Consider the following 15,000-nt stretch of genomic DNA (forward strand, 5'->3'; position numbering starts at 1 on the left):
AATCAAGGAGTCAGCTGGAGTTCCGTCTGACGCCTTTAGTTGTTAAAATAGCCTGTTAGTAGAAAGAATACACTGGTACAATACGTAACAGGATAGCAGCAGCAGGGGTAGTAGTATCAGTGGTAGTAGTAGTAGTAGTAGTAGTATCAGTAGTAGTAGCAGTAATGTGGTCAGGACAGGTGTGGCAAATCGTGCATCAGTCGCCAGGTGTGTACTGTTGACTCTCACCTGTGTGTTGTTCTAGTCTTTGTATACATGTTATTAGCCTTCAGTGTCAGCCAGTCTTATCCCTCTACATTCTTATCCCTTGCCACTCGTAGCCCTTCAAGCCACTCCCTGCTCTCTCTCTTTCTCTCTCTCTCTCTCCAATTATTATAAAATCCCACGTCTAAGGCAATCACTGTTGTATTGTATTCCTTTCATCACTTCCTTCTCTATTACTAACATGCATCAAAGGTCAGTGAAAAGTTTTTGTTTAATCATATTTATTTTTAATCATACATAATCATATTTATTTTTAATCCTAATTATTTTTAATCCTATCTATTTGTGGAGACTAGTGCTTGTGTCAGGACGCATTACATTGATGATGGCTGTAATATTTCAAGAGGTGTAACTTGTGCTGTTGGGTGTAGTACACCCTGAATACTTTGTGTGCTCCACAGCTAACCTATAAGACCAGTCAAATAATGCACCAGTCTGAGAGTTAAAACTCTATCAATGCCAGTGACCCGACTAAGTTGATGCCAGGCATAGCTTTTGTATTGAACTAAGCTGTTAGTGCATTAAAATGCATACTACCTATCAGTGCCATGGGTCACAAGAATACCAACATTATACACAGCAAAGCAGTGCCTGACACACACAAGTTGGCTGTATGACATTATTGCTGAGGCCATGTCTAACAAATGGCACATAGCAGTGACGTACTAAACACAATTATTGCTGAGGCCATGTCTAACAAATGGGACGCAGCAGCAGTGACATACTAAACACAATTATTACTGAGGCCATGTCTAACAAATGGCACACAGCAGCAGTGACATACTAAACACAATTATTGCTGAGGCCATGTCTAACAAATGGCACACAGCAGCAGTGACATACTAAACACAATTATTGCTGAGGCCATGTCTAACAAATGGCACACAGCAGCAGCAGTGACATACTAAACCCAATTATTGCTGAGGCCATGTCTAACAAATGGCAGCAGCAGTGACATACTAAACACACTATTGCTGAGGCCCATGTCTAACAAATGGCACACACAGCAGCAGTGACATACTAAACACAATCTTCTATTGCTGAGGCCATGTCTAACAAATGGCACACACCAGCAGTGACATACTAAACAAAATGGTGTTACTGTATGTGGACATGCATCAAGGTTTTGCCTGTGTCCTTTGTTATACTGCTACTTAACACAACTTGTAATAATCCAGCCACTAAGGCACTAACTGCACTCTTACGTCTATGGCCACACTACAGTTCTTAATACTACATATTAATACTAATACTGTAATTACAAACACACTGCCTTATGTCAGTCGCTGCTTCTATTTCTACAATAATCTCACATTTTCTGTCATCAGCCTACACAGTGGACTAAGCCATGTACTCTCTCAATACTCTTAGTTTAGTGATTTTCAAAGTTTTTCATCCTATGTACCGGTACCACATGAACATTTTCTGCAGTGGTGACGTACCCCTCACCTGGCATGAGGACAAAAATGTGTGGCTTACTGACATTATTATAAAATGCCTATTAAACTAACAACATGTATGGCTTACTGACATTATTATAAAATGCCTATTAAACTAACACAAGTATATGGCTTACTGACATTATTATAAAATGCCTATTAAACTAACACAAGTATATGGCTTACTGACATTATTACAATATGCCTATTAAACTAACACAAGTATATGGCTTACTGACATTATTACAATATGCCTATTAAACTAACACAAGTATATGGCTTACTGACATTATTACAATATGCCTATTAAACTAACACAAGTATATGGCTTACTGACATTATTATACAATGGCTGTTAAACTAACGTGTTGATTCATCACTGTGCCAACATCACTTACTAACCCAGGGAAGTTACTGTGTCGGCACTACTGTTAACTTTGTAAAGGTAATGAGATGGCTGCCCTTGTTTCTTTGCTACTATACTCTTTTTTTTTTTTTTTCTTTTTTTTCCCCGAGGGGAAGATGCACTTGACAGGTTGGTGATGATTAGGTGAATGCAACACGTCCGAATAGCATCATTGTATTTGAGTTAGTCAATAAGTTTCTATTCACATTACTGGTAATTATTTGAAATACAATGATGATATTCAGACATGTTGCATTCAGCCAATCATCACCAGCCTGTCTAGTGCATCTTCGCCTCGATTTAAAAAAAAAAAAAAGTTGAGTATAGTCATTCCTCAGCACAGTGTCTGAAAGGGCTACTCTCATGTCTTCCTGTCGCCCACCCCAAATATTCCTATCGCCTATGCCAGCTTGTTGACAACCACTGGCTTACAGGGTTAGCCACGAAAAAAGCTACAGTTCTGGCACCACTCATATGTTTGAAGTGGAGGCCTAGTTGACTCCATTATTTCTTAATATGTGAGTATGTTGATATCAGTGTCAGTAGGTTGATGGGTTGTTCTCTGTAAATTAGTAAACAATGACAGGTGTAGCCTATTAAGGTAGTGTAGGTGTTGGGGCAGCAGTCGTTGTCAGTATACAAGGCTGATATTGTAATTGTTACTAACTGGATATACTTTGTTCCATGCAATGCTGCAGTCAATGTACCTGACTAATCTTTCTTGACTGACAAAAGTTATATAATAAAATGTCATTATTTACTGTCCTTCCATCTGTCATACAACACACCATGCAGAGAGTCAAGTTACTTAGGCTGCTTTGACATGCTCTTAATTTCTTGCCAATACTGTCAACTCTGGAACTGTCTCCCTCTGTCTGTATTTCCTACTGCCTACGATCTCCAGCCTTTCAAATGCAGTGTGTCCGGGCATCTCGAAATGAATGAATCTTGCATTTGGCTCTGTTATTTTCTTTCTTTGAGGGAACAATATGCGAGCTCCTGGCCTTTTGTTTCTTCTTCCTTGCATTAAAAAAACTTAAGTCAACCACTCCTTATGCCTGCCGCCGCCATCATGCACAATAAAAGGGTCACTTCACCAAAACACGTCACCTTCAAAACCTTTTTTTTTGTGTGTGTGCTTGGACCTATACAAACCAAGCATGCCACCTTTGACAACACAACAGTTATGCTTCTTGTGTAATCCTTCATTAATTCCACGTGTCACTCTGCCACGGTCATAACAATATTCCCATATATTTCAATCTTACTCCAGCCGTCTCTTCAAGCACCTCACCTTCCATTATTTATGCTCAACATTTCTTCCTGTTTTGTCTGTCCATTACTCTATTATAAAATGTACTGTTCTAGTGTGTCTTTATATCATGAGCTGGTGTTAGGGCTGGTGTGGTGGGGTCAGGTGGTGTTAGGGCTGGTGTGGTGGGTCAGGTGGTGTTAGGGCTGGTGTGGTGGGGTCAGGTGGTGTTAGGGCTGGTGTGGTGGGGTCAGGTGGTGTTAGGGCTGGTGTGGTGGGGTCAGGTGGTGTTAGGGCTTGTGTGGTGGGGTCAGGTGGTGTTAGGGCTGGTGTGGTGGGGTCAGGTGGTGTTAGGGCTGGTGTGGTGGGGTCAGGTGGTGTTAGGGCTGGTGTGGTGGGTCAGGTGGTGTTAGGGCTGGTGTGGTGGGGTCAGGTGGTGTTAGGGCTGGTGTGGTGGGTCAGGTGGTGTTAGGGCTGGTGTGGGTGGTGCCGGCGTGGTGGGGTCAGGTAGTAAAACAGGTTAATGTTGAAGGTGTTCAGCCACAGCCGGTAGATAAGGTAGCCCAAGACGGCTGCCAGGCCAATCTGGCTTATTACCATCCTGGCCACCAGCTGTGGCAATATCTTGTCAGAGTTGATGGCAACAGCGGTGGCGTTCCATATCAGCACCGATGGTTCTGTAATATTAATAGATTTATAAATACCTTCTGGTGGCGTTCCATATCAGCACCGATGGTTCTGTAATATTAATAGATTTATAAATACCTTCTGGTGGCGTTCCATATCAGCACCCATGGTTCTGTAATATTAATAGATTTATAAATAAATTCTAGTACCATTGTTTGGTCATTCTTGCAGCACGGCTCCTATTATACTCTGAAGGTACACCTCCTGACAAAACACACACACACACACACACACACACACACACACACACACACACACACACAGGCACTGGCTCATTTCCACCTGACGGGTTGAACTGTGGGGAGGGGGTAGTGGTGACCGGGAGGGGGTAGGGGAGATGACTCAGGAGATTGTTGTAGCGGGGAATTGGGGTGGGTGGGTGGAGGTGTTTGGGGTACAGTGGAGGGACTGGTGGGGGTAGAGGGCATAAGGGAGACAGTAGGGGAGGGAGGGAAGGAGAGGAGTATGGGGGTACAGTGGAGGGACTGGTGGGGGGTAGAGGGCATAAGGGGGATGGTAGGGGAGGGAGGGAGGGGTATGGGGTACAGTGGAGGGACTGGTGGGGGCAGAGGGCATAAGGGGGATGGTAGGGGAGGGGGGAATGGGGTACAGTGGAGGGACTGGTGGGGGCAGAGGGCATAAGGGGGATGGTAGGGGAGGGGAGATGGGGTACAGTGGAGGGACTGTTGGGGGCAGAGGGCATAAGGGGGATGGTAGGGGAGGGGAGGAGGGATGGGTATGGGGTACAGTGGAGGGACTGGTGGGGGTAGAGGGCATAAGGGGGATGGTAGGGGAGGGGTATTAAGGTAGTGGGTATAGGAAGGGTGGGCATTGGCAGTTGACAGCCACTGCGTAGAAAGTGCTATAAACATTTGCATGTGTCATGAATAAAGGGATAACAATGTATATTAAATTATTCAGGCTAAGTGTTCAGGAAGCGGCACATGGAACAAACCAGCAGTACCACACGTGAACACACAGGCAGGGCTTTGTACCCTGCCTGGGGCTGTACAATGTGGGTATGCTGGTACCTGTAACTCTAGGTAAGTATGGCCAAATATCACAGGGAACTGAACACACCGCGTTGTTCACATTTGTTTGGACGATTTGATGGCATAGAATATCAGAGGTAAGATGTGACAGTGGTGGAGCACTATTGCACACCACTATTGCACTATTACACCACTATTGCACACAGCACTATTGCACACAGCACTATTACACACTATTGCACCACTATTGCACACACCACTATTGCACACACCACTATTGCACACAACACTATTGCACACACCACTATTGCACACACCACTATTGCACACACCACTATTGCACACACCACTATTGCACACACCACTATTGCACACAGCACTATTGCACACACCACTATTGCACACAGCACTATTGCACACACCACTATTGCACACACCACTATTGCACACTATATTGCACACACCACTATTGCACACACCACTATTGCACACAGCACTATTGCACACACCACTATTGCACACTACTATTGCACACACCACTATTACACACACCACTATTGCACACTACTATTACACACAGCACTATTGCACACACCACTATTGCACACACCACTATTGCACACCACTATTGCACACACACCACTATCACACCACTATTGCACACACCACTATTGCACACAGCACTATTGCACACAGCACTATTGCACACACCACTATTGCACACCACTATTGCACACACCACTATTGCACACACCACTATGCACACACCACTATTGCACACCACTATTTGAGTCTCTCCAGTCACAGGCCACTCTGTCTATCTACCTACTTATCTATCTAGCTTTTGCCTTCTGTCTTTCTATCTGTCTATCTGTCTTTCTATCTATCTACCTTTCTGTCCTTCTATCCATCTACCTTTCTGTCTTTCTATCTGTCTATCTCTCTGGCCTTCTGTCTGTCTGTCTACCTGGCCATCTGTCTATTTATCTTTCTAGCCTTCTGTCTGTCCATCTATCTACCTTTCAAAGCCGTCTGTCTGTCTGTCTATCTATCTTTCTATTCTTCTGTCTCTTTATCTACCTTTCTATCCTTCTGTCTATTTACCTATCTTTCTAGCCTTCTTTCTGTCTGTACCTGTCTATCTTTGTGGCCTTCTGTCTATTTATCTATCTTTCTAGCCTTCTGTCTTTATCTATCTTTCTAGCCTTCTGTCTATTTATCTATCTTTCTAGCCTTCTGTCTCTGTCTATCTTTCTATCCTTCTGTCTATTTACCTATCTTTCTAGCTTCTTCTGTCTGTTTACCTGTCTATCTTTCTAGCCTTCTGTCTATTCTATCTATCTTTCTAGCCTTCTGTCTATTTATCTATCTTTCTAGCCTTCTGTCTATTTATCTATCTTTCTAGCCTTCTGGCTATTTATCTATCTTTCTAGCCTTATGTCTATTTATCTATCTTTCTAGCCTTCTGTCTATTTATCTATCTCTCTAGCCTTCTGTCTATTTATCTATATTTCTAGCCTTCTGTCTATTTATCTATCTTTCTAGCCTTCTGTCTGTCCGTCTGTCTATCCTTCTAGCCTTCTGTCTATCTGTCTTTCTAGCCTTCTGTCTGTCTTTCTTTCTAGCCTTTCTGTTATCTATCTTTCTAGCCTTCTGTCTGTCCGTCTGTCTATCCTTCTAGCCTTCTCTATCTGTCTTTCTAGCCTTCTGTCTATCTGTCTTTCTAGCCTTCTGTCTATCTGTCTTTCTAGCCTTCTGTCTATCTGTCTTTCTAGCCTTCTGTCTATCTGTCTTTCTAGCCTTCTCTCTATTTATCTTTCTGTCCTTCTGTCTGTTTCTCTCTCTTTCTAGCCTTCTTTCTGTCTGTCTATCTATTTATCTAACCTTCGGTATGCCTATCTATCTATCTTTAGAGACTCCTGTCTGTTTGTTTCACCCTCTGTCTGTCCATCTATCTTTCTAGCCTTTTGTTTATTTATCTTGCTGATCTGTCTCCCTATCTATCTTTCTCGCATTCTATCTATCTATCTTTCAAGCCTTCTGGCTATATATCTTTATAGCCTTCTGTTTATCTATCTCTCTGTCTATCCTTCTGTCTGTCTATCCATCTATCATTCTAAGCTTCTGTCTGTCTGTCTAACCTTTTGTCTATCTGATTACCTGTCTGTCCATCTATTTTTCTGTCTATCCATCTATCCATCCATCCATCCATGCATCTCTTTCTCTCTGTACCTGTATATCTCTTTACCGGTGTCTGTTTACAAAAAGATAAGGTGATATATAGAGGGGGGATAGATAGACTGCTGGACAGATGAATGGATAGTCAAGGTAATTCAGTAATAATACCTGGTAACTACTGAATACCTGAGTAACACAGCACAGCATGGAACTTCTTACCACAAAAAAGTCAGATAAATCCTTAACATTACATAAACACAATACAGTAATGGTGGGTATAAAGAATGACAAGAAAATAATAGAACACATTTTTTTGTGTATGTCTTCAACAGACTGCTGAGTCTAACCTTCCTTGCAGAAGGAACTGAAGGACCCACAGTCTTGTTCACCTAGACATCTTGCACCCAGCCACAGTTCTGGGAAGTCTTCCAGATCTTGACTGCAGTTATGCCGGTGTACGACATTCGTCTGTCCATAGGTTTTTTCATACAGAGCAATCCATTTTGGGCTCACCTGCAACATCAAAGCACTCATGATCATGGATAAATGGCAGACACTTTAAAATGGTGGTCTATCAACGAAGAAGTGTGGTTAAGTTAATGCTTATCGAGTAAATGACAGTCATGCAGAGGGACCACCAAAGTTTTGCCGAGTGCCAGTCTGCGTCAGCAATACCACCCACAACACTCAGTTTGACATGGAGGCCTCAGCTGTACTGCTGGGTAAACAAACACTGTACAAGTGTCTGGCACAAAAATCAGACTCAGGGTCTTACGTTTGCCAGTTAAAATAATGTGCTAAGCAGTGCATCACCAGCTTCCCGTAATATTGTCAGCTTCCAGGAGCTTACAAAATGTCCAAATTGCACACCGAAGGGTGAATTAGGCTGAGTACTGACGAATACAATGATACTAACAGTGAGAATACAATACAGTACAATACGTCAGCTATGGTGTATTAATATAGGGTATAAGGTGTTGTAAGAGTATCAGACGAGAGAAAAATGAATGCAAGAAAAACTAAAGTACATTAGAAAAAAAAAATAACTAGAGAGGCACTAAATTACTGTAGAACATCGTAAGCAGACGACCAAACAATGGCATGCAACGAAACTGAGAGAACTACAAAGCCACTCATACATAAAAAAAATAATAATAATAAAATAAAACAAAGGAGGGACTCTACAGTGTTTCTAGGCCAAAAAGTGCCATGCATTATATTACTCCTTGCCAGCACTGATGCCACATTGCTTTCCACTGTACCTAACCACTGCCATTAACTTAGCCTTTACCACAGATAAAATAGGACAAGTTCATGAATAAATGGAACAAATGTTTAGCAGTTGTACACTTATGCCTTTACAAACATACCTTTTATTACCTTACCCCCTCCCCAACCATTACCCCTACCCCACCACTACCTTACCCCCTCCCCAACCATTACCCCTACCCCACCACTACCTTACCCCCTCCCCAACCATTACCCCTACCCCACCACTACCTTACCCCCTCCCCAACCATTACCCCTACCCCACCACTACCTTACCCCCTCCCCAACCATTACCCCTACCCCACCACTACCTTACCCCTCCCCAACCATTACCCCTACCCCACCACTACCTTACCCCCACCCCAACCATTACCCCAACCCCACCACTACCTTATCCCCTACCCAACCATTACCCCAACCCCTACCACTACCTTACCCCCTCCCCAACCATTACCCCTACCCCACCACTACCTTACCCCCTCCCCAACCATTACCCCTACCCCACCACTACCTTACCCCCTCCCCAACCATTACCCCTACCCCACCACTACCTTACCCCCTCCCCAACCATTACCCCTACCCCACCACTACCTTACCCCCTCCCCAACCATTACCCCTACCCCACCACTACCTTACCCCCTCCCCAACCATTACCCCTACCTTACCCCCTCCCCAACCATTACCCCTACCCCACCACTACCTTACCCCCTCCCCAACCATTACCCCACCACTACCTTACCCCCTCCCCAACCATTACCCCAACCCACCACAACCTTACCCCCTCCCCAACCATTACCCCTACCCCACCACTACCTTACCCCCTCCCCAACCATTACCCCTACCCCACCACTACCTGTCACTCTATATAAGAATTTCGCCTTCCCGACCACTACCTTACCCCCTCCCCAACCATTACCCCTACCCCACCACTACCTTACCCCCTCCCCAACCATTACCCCTACCCCACCACTACCTTACCCCCTCCCCACCTCTACCTTACCCCCTCCCCACCACTACCTTTCACCCTCCCCAACCATTACCCCTACCCACCACTACCTTACCCCCTCCCCAACCATTACCCTTACCCCCCACCATCTTACCCCCTCCCCAACCATTACCCCTGCTACCACTACCTTACCCTCTCCCCAACCATTGCACCCCTACCCCACCACTACCTTACCCCCTCCCCAACCATTACCCCTACCCCACCACTACCGTACCCCCCTCCCCAACCATTACCCCTACCCCACCACCACCTTACTCTCACCCCAACCATTACCCCAACCCCACCACAACCATACCCCCACCCCAACCATTACCCCTACCCCACCACTACCTTACCCCCTCCCCAACCATTACCCCTACCCCACCACTACCTTACCCCCTCCCAACCATTACCCCTACCCCACCACCACCTTACTCTCCCACCCCAACCATTACCCCTACCCCACCACTACCTTACCCCCTCCTCAACCATTACCCCTACCCCACCACTACCTTACTCTCACCCCAACCATTACCCGTACCCCACCACTACCTTACCCCCTCCCCAACCATTACCCCTACCTCACCATTACCTTACCCCTCCCCAACCACACCACCCCCCCCCACCACTACCTTACCCCCTCCCCAACCATTACCTACCCCACCACCACCTTGCCCTCCCCACCCCAACCACCATTTATTCCTCACCCTCTTCACCAATAAACCTGCATCCCCACCCCTATCCCCACCACCGCTCTTCCTCCTCCCCAGTGCTTACCCTCTCCCAACCAGTAATTCTTACCCCCTCCTCCATCCAATCTTCACCACCAACTCCTGCTTCCATCCTGGCCTCCACCTAAACATTCTCCTCAACCCCCCTTTCCCCACCCTGGCTGTATCCCCACTATCCTGTTGTACCTGATCCTCCTTCCCTCCACCACATACCCCAACCCCTGATCTGACCTGGGAGTGAGGAGTGAGTGAGTGAGGGATGGTCCAGGGTCAGAGGTCTTCATGGGTCGTCGTCTGGCTATCACACGATATACACGCCATCAAGAGTAGCATTAATGGCAGGTGTGTGGTATATGATAAATCTGGCTCCTGTGTTACCCTCTCGGTCATGGAAACCAATGCTAAGGTACCAGGATACATTGTGTGAAGGTGGGTAGTGTACCAGCTGGGCCTGGTGTGTGGTGTGCCCGCCCTCCTGGCCAGACTGGAGTGTCAGGGATATATACTTGGGTTGCTTTGGCACATGGGTCATCTGGCAGCCTGGGGTAAAACAACACAGGTTACCACTACATTGCTAACCCCACTACTATTAACACCCTTATTTTGTTAACACCAGTACTACTGACAAAGGTACTATGTCAACACCAGTACTGTTAGCATAACACTGTTGGCAACAATATTACCAACACCACGACTCAGCTGACACCACTGCCACTAACACCACTACTTGGTTGACACAAATGGTATTAATACCAAAAATGTTACCAATACCACCACAGTTCTCACTCCAGCTATGTTACCACCACTACTGTTAATGCCACTACTGTGTTTACCTTACTGAATAACACTACTTCTTTGTTATTATCAGCGATAATGTTTTTCCCAGCGTCTGTGTGTGTGTGTGTGTGTGTAATTCACCGGGTCGGTCAGGATCACTTGATGGTCGTGATCGTCAGCTTTTTACCCTCCCGAAAGGGATCTGAGAGCTCATATAGTCCGATCTAAGGGCAAGGCTGTGACCTTCACACACGCATACACCCGTCCCCTTGCTCAAGGGGGACAGTAACCACCCACTTCGTCAGTGAAACTTTTCGCGACCTGAGCGAGGCGCGAACTCCCGTCCACCAGTTGGGAAGCGAGAACGTTACCACTGCACCAGCGAGCGGTGTGTGTGTGTGTGTGTGTGTGTGTGTGTTACAATTACATCTCATGAACGGCTTGAGCTATCAACATGAAACCTTCAGGGTATCAAGATGTGGCCAAAATCTTCGACGAGTTTGAGAAAATGGGCACTCGGGGTCAAGGTCAAAGTCACCATTATGACTGCCAAAGGTCAACTATAAACGGTTCCAGGGAGTCTGACGCACTGATTTTGCCAGCCGAGGACAGGTGGATTTGGTAACACTGCGCGATGCACTCGGGCGGTGCTTGGTGGATTTCCGTTGTGTTTGAACGTGCACCAAATTGACTTTGTATTCCAACCAAGGCACCTCATTGATTTGTTAGATACCGGAATATACAGATACAAATTAAAGCAATGATATCTTTAATGATTAATATGTGCCTTTTAAATTACTAGAGATAAACCTGAACGACACTGACAACAAAACTAAGTAAAGTCGCGACTGGATGCATACGAACAACAGTCAGCCACTGATTTAAATTGATTTCATTAGTTGTAACCAACTCGTTCACACTGTACGCGGTTTTGTTATAGCAGCAGAGTTCAACTGTTATTTTCTCATGGGTTTTGCTTTTATCTTGCTTTCCTTTCTTCCACCATTAACAAAAATTCGGTTCATTCCGTAATGATGCAATCCATTACTTTCCCGGCTCTGTCGAGGGGACAAAGATACATGCTTGAGGATAGGGTGCATGGTGACCAGGGATAGGGTGTCCGTCTGTCTGTCTGTATGTCTGTCTCTTATGATACACAAATGTTTGGGAAAATCAAACATTAAACTTAATCATGTAAGAAATAATTTGACTGAATCTGACTGGGAATACAAACAACTGCAGATTTTTAAAGCTACTGTTACCTATGAAGGTAATGAAAATGTGTATGTACATTATATATATTGAGAATAGCATGTATTGACCCCAGTGTGTGTGTGTGTGTGTGTGTGTGTGTGTGTGTGTGTGTGTGTGCTCACAAAAAACATATTAGAAAAGCTAAGCGTATCTAGGGTCAGGTTGTATATTAGTAGATGAGGTAATGAAGGGCATGGTGTACACTGTAGACTGTGACACTGTAGTAGTGGTGGGAAAAACATTCCAGCCTTCACAGAACCTCGGAACCACCTCGCTATCAACGTCTGAATTCCCGCCACAGTTGCTGACTGTGTTCGTATGCATCCAGTGGCGACTTTACTTAGTTTTGTTGTCAGTGTCGTTCAGGTTTATCTCTAGTAATTTAAAAGGCACATATTTATCATTAAAAGATATCATTGCTTTAATTTGTATCTGTATATTCCGGTATCTAACAAATCAATGAGGTGCCTTGGTTGGAATACAAAGTCAATTTGGTGCACGTTCAAACACAACGGAAATCCACCAAGCACCGCCCGAGTGCATCGCGCAGTGTTACCAAATCCACCTGTCCTCGGCTGGCAAAATCAGTGAGTCATACTCCCTGGAACCGAGTATTGTGTCTAGTTTCTTTAATATGGATTGGCTTTTGGTGAAATGCGGTGACTGAATGCCGTAGAGTTTTGCAAATTTTCTTCACATTTGGTTTGTAAGTAACTTGTAACTTGGCCAGCAACATATTCCGGCGGGCGATTAGCATTCGGCTTCCGTATGCTTTTCTTTTATAATATTATTGTGTTAACACATTATTATTATTATTATTATTATTATGTCAGGAAAGGAGGTTGTGCATTTGTAACTCGTATTTCAAACACAGAGATGCACATAAATATACATGGTATAGAGGGAACGGGGATCGTGTTGAAAGAAGCCTGATTACGTGCTCGTAGAGAGGTCGATGATGGGAATGGTTGCTGATACGATGGCCGTGAGAGGACGATGTGAAGGTCTGTCAGATCATATGGTTGTGGTATGCAAGATCAAGCTGAGAGGAGTGAGGTGGACCAGGAGAGAGAGAGAGAGAGGAGCAGTCCGCGAGAAAGACTGAAAGTTGAGAAGCTGAGGATCAAAGAAATGGCAGATGAATACAGGACCAAAGTAGAGGAGGAGTTAAAATCAGTGAATTGGAATGAAATGGATCTGGACAGCCTGTGGAATGCATATAGGGATTGCTTAGTTAGGAATGGTAAAGCGGTGTGTGGTGTGGCAAGAGTAACAACAAAGAAGAAAGGTGCGGCATGGTGGGATGAGGAGGGTAAGAGCAGTGGAGGAAAAGAGGAAGAAGTGGCTAGAGTGGTTACAGGACAGGGGTTCAACTGAAATAAGAACTGAATATGTTGAGAGATGGAAGCACATAAAGAGACTAGTGAAGAGGAAAAAAAAGGTAAATGATGATCTAGGAAGAAATATGAATGCAAACTACTTTGAAAATAGGAAGTTATTCTGAAAAACAGGTGCAGAAATGTAGAAGTGACAGTGGAAAGAAATGGGATGGTGTGAAGGATGCAGGTGGTAGATTATTAACCCATGGGGATGAAGTAAGGACCAGATGGAAAGAATATTTTGAAAGCCTGATTAATGGGGATAGAGAGAGCTGAGCGGAGGTAAACATGATTAGTTTTGGGGGTGCTCAGAGAAGGCATGCAGTGCCAGGAGACGTGACACTTGCGCAGGTGAAGTGTGCTGTGAAACGGTTTAAAAAAGGGAAAGCAGCTGGGGTTGATGAGGTGTATGCAGAGATGATTAAGTGTAGTGGAGAGAGTAGAATGAAGTGCTTGTTGGAGATATGTAAGAAGATATGGACGAGTGAAACTATGCCTGCAGAGTGGAAAAAGGCTGTGATTGTACCCCTGTACAAAAATAAAGATGAACGAAGTGAGTGCAAGAATTATCGTGGCATAAACTTACTGAGTGTGGTAGGGAAGGTATATGGAAGAATTATTACAGAGAAAGTAAGAGAGATATCAGAAGTCCTAGTGGGTGATGAACAGGGTGGCATTTGGAGTGGCAGAGGATGTGTGGATCAGTATTTGCAGTGAGACAAATAGCAGAGAAGGCTTGTGAGAAGGACCATAAGGTGTTTATGGCATTCATGGATCTGGAAAAAGCATGCGACGAAGTAGACAAAGAAAGATCGTGGAAGGTTTTGCGCATGTACGGTGTAGATGGTAAGCTGCTAGGTGCTGTCAAGAGTTTTTATGATGGTAGTGAAGCTTGTGTAAGGGTTAATGGGCATCTGTGTGAATGGTTCACCATCTGTGTGAGCGTGCGACAAGGTTGTGTGATGTCCCCGTGGTTGTTCAATATGTAGGTGATGAGAGAAGTAAAAACACGAGTAATGGGGAGAGAGATGACGTTGGTAATGAATGGTGATGGATGGAATATCTCAAATTTGTTGTATGCTGATGATGCAGTACTGCTTGCAAGTACCGGACAAGAACTTGGTAGTCTAGTGCAGAGTTTTGCTGATGTCTGTGAGCGTCGTGCCTTGAGAGTAAATGTAGAAAAGAGTAAAGTGATGGTTATTGAGAGAGAAGGTGACTCCCAGTGCGATGTTACAGCGAATGGAGAGAGACTGGAATTGGTGAGAGTTAAAATACCTGGGTACAATGATAGAAAAGAGAGGAAAATGTGCAAAAGAAGTGGAAAGTAGACTGACACAAGGAGGAAAAGTAGCTGGTGCAATGAAGGCCTTGATAAGAAACAGAG

This window comes from Coenobita brevimanus, chromosome 9 (assembly GCF_032717465.1).
Source record: "Coenobita brevimanus isolate Jiangsu-jjx chromosome 9, ASM3271746v2, whole genome shotgun sequence".
NCBI classification, from domain to species: domain Eukaryota; kingdom Metazoa; phylum Arthropoda; class Malacostraca; order Decapoda; family Coenobitidae; genus Coenobita; species Coenobita brevimanus.